This window comes from Amphimedon queenslandica, unplaced genomic scaffold, assembly GCF_000090795.2.
Source record: "Amphimedon queenslandica unplaced genomic scaffold, v1.1 AMPQUscaffold_13430, whole genome shotgun sequence".
Classification (NCBI taxonomy): domain Eukaryota; kingdom Metazoa; phylum Porifera; class Demospongiae; order Haplosclerida; family Niphatidae; genus Amphimedon; species Amphimedon queenslandica.
Genome location: NW_003546334.1, coordinates 194,285 through 200,510, shown reverse-complemented (window position 1 = coordinate 200,510; position 6,226 = coordinate 194,285). Strand labels below are relative to the sequence as shown.

Sequence of the window (6,226 nt, the reverse complement as noted above, 5' to 3'; positions counted from 1 at the left end):
CATTTTTGTTCCTCTCTCTCTTTACTTATTCACTATTATTGTCACCATTATCTCAGTCTCTTTCTTGTCCCTTTTCTCTCAGTTCCTCTTCTTTTTTCATCAAATTCTTTAATTTTTTAATCGTGTTACTCTTAATAATACAGTTATATACAAACATTAAGATAGTGAATTAACAGTAGTCCATGATGAGCACTACCATTCATCATGGAGTCTACTGTAATTAATTAGATGCTGTTCACAATTCACATAGTGTTGTCTACTTGTCATTGTAGCAGAGAGATGAAGAGTGATAATTAAAAATGGCTCATTTTATGCTATAATGTCTAGGGCATTATTCAGACATGAATATTCTGTTGTGACCAGATATGCATGCTGTGGAGTGCATTACTTGTGGTAACAAACATATAGCAGACCATTCCCTAGCATACATGTACAGGAGTGTACATATCATACACTTATCACTGTTGGAGAATTGATGTGGCTTGCAAGACTATGTAACACTATGTTTGGTAATAGATACATCCCAAATACACCTCCAAAAACAAGTGATTAAGTTATGGCCTCTCCCCTTTTACTGTGTAACAGAAATACACCCCACTGACTGCTACACGCTGTTTCCTTGTGAACATTATGTCACATTAGTCTGAACATATAATTTAAAGCTACAAAATAGACAACTATTAGTATTATGGGAATAGTATCGACATGATTTCCTTAAAACTATATTTAGCGGTTTATAGTCTATAGTATGCAGCAAAGGAGCCTCATCATTGATAACAATAATACTATTTTTATTAGCATTAGGTTACATATTGTATGTCATCAATCACATGAATGTTATTATAACAGGCCTGGACTTCCTCTAGCTTGTGGTTAGCCATTCAAGTGAACATTGTTGTCTTTTTACAGGAAAGGTTTTCTCTTCATTAAGTCTTCTTTCTTTATTGAAATAGCTACACCTTAAGTTACCTAATTCTCTCATTGTCCTCCATACTATAGTACAAGATGATTGATGTCTCTCAATGGAGAGCAAGTATTGGACTGTGGAACTACTGTCAACCTGCCTCCAGTAGACCAGCTAATGGCCGCCACTCTCACTCATTCAAAGCTGCAGTAGACAGCAAGTCAGGCAGTACTACATCAGGAGAGAAGATATCTAAACTACCAGCAGCTCTGTCTCCTATTGTTTCTCTTCTTTTATCTATATTAAGATATATGAAGTTCAATTTTATTCCACCAACTGGTAAACAAACTAACAGTATATAATATTATTATACAGTGTATTTACAATAGGTATAATTACTGTTACTGTTATGATCCGCTGCCTCCAGTCATTAGTCTTGTTTATAGCTACTATTGGCAGTAGCTCTGACCTGATCTACTGTTTGGTTTTATTTCTCCTCCTCCTCTTATCAGGAGATGTTGAACTCAATCCTGGTCCTATGATTGATGATCAACCATCTTGTCCTTTGTTTGCAAAATACCTTGAACCACTTGTTGATTGGGAATCATTTGCTCTTTGTCTTCCTGGAGGGATTGGGATAACACAACTTGATGTTGATATAATTAAAAGAAAAGGAAGCTCTTACCTCAGGATGGAGGCATTACATAAGAGATGGTTACAAGTTAATCCTACAGCATCATGGAGAGATGTCATTAATGTTTTGAAACAATGTGAAGAGAATGAACTAGCTAGAACTATTGAAGACAAAATGACATATCCCACAGCTGGAAGAAGTACTAATGATGATATGGAAGTCAGTACCAGTAATGCTAATCCTGGTCCTATAACAGGTAAACATACACTTAATACAACACTCATTACCTGATACACTACTGCAGGTAACCCAAAGGATATATTAAGGACCCATTCTGTTAAACTCACTGATGCTGTTTCTGGTAATTTATTGAGAGTAACAAATGAGCTTCATGCTGCAAGATTAATACCAAAACTATTAAGACAAGAGATGCTAGTAATTGGAATAGACAATTACACTAAATCAACTAAACTTGTGAATGTCATTGAGCAACAGTTGAAATCCTCTCTTAATCCAGAGCAGTATCTTATTGATATATGTCATGTATTAATAAACCAACAACATCGTACACTAACAGATATTGCTACCTCTATATTACACCAGTTAGGTGAGTGTGTGTGTGTGTACATTATCAGTGATCAATATAGTCATTATATCTCAATACATTAGGTCAGTCTATACCTGATAATGTCACATCCATTAGTTCAATACCTGATGATGTTCAAGGATATGCTGACAATATGAGACAGCACTACAAACACCAACGTATTGTCGCTACAGACTGGCCACCAAGAATTGGAAAAGAATACTTTGGAAGACTAGCACTAGTAGAAAAAAAAGACTGCAGCACACAAGCAAAATCAGCTTGGCATATGCTAAGAGGACAAGTTGATAAAACAGCTAAACTAACTGAAAACAAAGAGATAAGTGTTGAAGATATCCTCCAACCCACAGATAATTCTCTGTCCCTCAGAGTAGTAATAGACGGTCCTCCTGGTATTGGCAAGACAACACTCTGTCGTAAACTGTTAAATATGTGGTCTAATGGACCACTTGTACACCAACAGTATCACTTGGTACTTTACTGTCCTTTAAGAGATAGCAAAATAGCTACAGCTACTACACTAGCTGACCTGTTTGTGTGTCAACTTAATAGATTTAAAAATGTACCTGAATGGTTTGAGGAGAGGGACGGAGAAGGGTTACTGATAATCTTTGATGGTTGGGATGAACTAAGTGAACAACTCAGACAGTCTTCATTAGCTGCTAGTATTATTCATAGAAAGCAGTTAGACCAATGTTCAGTAATTGTTACCTCTCGTAGCTATGCCTCCTCTTCACTTTTGAAAATGGATACTCTCAGTAGACATGTTCAGGTCATTGGATTTTCTGAGGAAGAAATATCAACAGTAATTATACAAACACTTCAAAAAGATACAAAACTAGCACAAGAAATTATTCAATACTTGCGCAGTAAAAGCATTCCCAATAGTGAAAGTGATAATGAAAGTGATGAAATAAGTGATGATGAACTAGTTGAAAGTGATGATGAAGTTGAAAGTGATGATGAACTAGTTGAAAGTGATGGTGAAGCTGAAAGTGATGATGAAGCTAAAAGTGATGATGAACTAGTTGAAAGTGATGGTGAACTAGTTGAAAGTGATGGTGAACTAGTTGAAAGTGGTGATGAACTTGAATTACCTACAGATAAGGATTCACAACTAGCAGTGAAACTCATTAATGATCTTGAAGTACGAAATGATGTCCAATCATTGTGTTATGTACCACTAGTTTGTTCTATGGTCATCTTAGTTTATTGTAAGGAAGGAGGACACTTACCAACAACACTCACTCAACTGTATGAAAATTTTATCCTACAAACTATCAGAAGACATGTTAAAAGACATGACATTGACCCACATACTTTAGGTAGTCTTTCTTCATTACCATCACAATTAGCTAAACCTTTACAAGAGATGTGTCAATTAGCTTATACTAACCTGGCTAATACAAGAATGACATTCTCTTCACATCAACTACAGTCACTGAGTGAGGCAGTCAAGGAAGACTATCTTGGATTGATGACAACATTCACAGAATATGATGAGGAAATGTATCAGTTCCTTCACTTGAGTATACAAGAATTTCTAGCTGCATGGTGGATAGCTAAGCATGAGAAGAAGACAGAGGAAGTGTTTAAGGATCACTTTGATGATGATAACTTTCAAATGTGTCTGAGGTTTGTGGCAGGTCTAACTCACCTTGAACATGAGAGCTATCAACAGTATTTTAATAAACAACAACTTGACTTACAGTGTAAGAGGAAAGCTTTGTTAGGATTTGAGACTTGTCATCTCTCCTACTTCTATCAAAATCCTGAGAGTAGAATAAAGCATGATCCAGGGAATAATGATCATGTCAGTCTCAGACCTGATATTTTTGACCATGTTCCCATTCTTCTTCAACTTTTGTATGAATCACAGAACACAACATTATGTCAAGTATTAGCACAATCCATTAATCACTCACTGTGTCTGTATGGAGTATCATTATCATTGTTTGACTGGTTGTGTCTCAGTTATTGTATAAACAATTCCAACACAACATGGAATCACTTGCACCTGGGGACTGTATCTAACCAGTCACTATCAGTCTTCACTGCTGGACTAACCAATAACTCACTACAGACCCAGTGTAAGAGACTGGAAGTAGAGTTGTTTGGACCCACTGATGAATTAATACACAAATTATTACAACCATCACTTGTATACAATATTCAGGAGTGCTACTGTGAATTCACATTTGGTCAATATGCTCCCTGTCTTGTTTTGTTACAGTTCCTCAATCTTCCTCAATTGAAGATACTGCACTTAAGTATCGGGAATTATACTATACCAACAGTTGACAATACATACTACACAGACAAGTGCACTGAACTTGAGAAATGTATAGAAATAAATTCAACACTACAAGAAATGAAGATTAAGTGTAATGAATGGAAGGATGAAATAACAAGTAGTAGATCTATCATTACCATTGTCATTAGAGGAATAGCAAGAAATAAAACAATAACATCATTAACAATAGATCTAGATCGTCAGGCTGCTTATTTCTATCCTCCTCCTCCTCTACCTGATGGAGTAATAGAGCAGTTACTAAAGGACAACAACACATTACAAGCTCTTTTACTGAAGATACCTGATGAACTATCATCATCACTGAATATAGTAGAGGTGAACACACCACTAACTGCTCTAGAGATAGGAGGAGAATGGAATATTAGTAAACTGATGACATCATCACTCCTTCCACATATCAAAGGATTACACTGTCTGATACTACATGAACCATACCCACCACATCTTCTATTTCTCTCTCATCCCAGTCTACATACACTTACTTTACCACTAGACACAGCTGAGAGTGCTATTGAACTATTTACTATCCTACAAACCAATACCGCTACACTTAAAGCTCTGAGTGTGAAGATAAAGGATGAGAGAGTATATACCAGCAGTATGGGTACTAGTCTACAAGACATGCTAGCACAAAACCAAACACTGAAATACTTTAGTATTGATAAATTTAGTCATGACATTTTATTTAATAACATTGCTACTCCCAGTTCATTCCTGTCCTTCCTAACAACTGGTCTCAGATACAACACCAGTCTACAGCAGTTGAGTATATCCATTCCACTGAATGAAGAGATAAGAACTTTTATTAATGTCATCTCTCAAAAGAACAATCTCACAGAACTTGAAGTGAACTTCGAACCAGATCAGTCATACAGCAACTGTAGTGAGGAAGAGAAGGAACAAATAATGACACTATTGTTTTATGAACAGGTACTACCTGTTGTTACTAACATGTTACAGTCACATACAACCATCAGACTACTGAGGATAGAGTGTAGAGATATTAATGAAGAGTCATCTCAACCTAACTGGATAGAACTAGTACAACATTTATATGAAACCATCTCCATCCATCCATCACTTAAATATATTGGAATTTATACAGGGTACCTTTCTCCTTGTCTCCTGATAGATATTTTTAATGACCAAAAGAAGACATTGATTGATAGACACAGAAAAATACAGCCTTTGACACAACTTTTAATAGTTATTAATTCTACTGCTATTTTCTTGGACAATTTCTCAGCTATAGAGTTTGAGGAAAGTCTCAAAAATGCTCTCAAGGAAGATTTTCTTAATTATAACGTAAGTACAGCTATTGTTCAGGGAGAAGCTCGAGTTGGTAAAACCTGTCTTAAATCATTGATTTTATCTTTACCATATGATAGTGTAAGCACCCCAGTTATTGAAGCACCGCTTGTTGCATTTGGAAATTTCTCTATTGATTGCTATGGTAGTACTAAAGGTAAGTGGACATCAGTTAACAATGATGAAATGGATGATAAAGTTGTTGCTGAATTACAAAAGCATGCATTGGATAGAGGAAATAAAATTGATACTAAAGCAAGTAGATCTATATCTCAGGAATTGTCTAAAAATGAAGAACATGTTTTGCCATTTCATGCAACTGTAGATGATTCAGTTGAAACTACACAGCAAAGTATGGAAACAATTGAAATTAATAATTATGAAGAAAGTGGATTAGGAACCAAATAATGTAATACTTGATGGTAATGTAGTACACATTTGACTAATTCTCTCTCCAATACA

General features: G+C 35.7%; 1 long non-coding RNA gene across 1 annotated transcript; it reads right to left on the bottom strand.

Moving 5' to 3' along the window:
• Window positions 1-1,288: 1,288 nt before the first annotated feature.
• Window positions 1,289-2,115, bottom strand: LOC109581590 (uncharacterized). Its single transcript, XR_002184687.1, has 3 exons — window positions 2,011-2,115; window positions 1,886-1,952; window positions 1,289-1,440 (listed from the first exon to the last, which is right to left on the bottom strand). It is a non-coding gene; the product is annotated as an uncharacterized LOC109581590 (long non-coding RNA).
• Window positions 2,116-6,226: the final 4,111 nt, after the last annotated feature.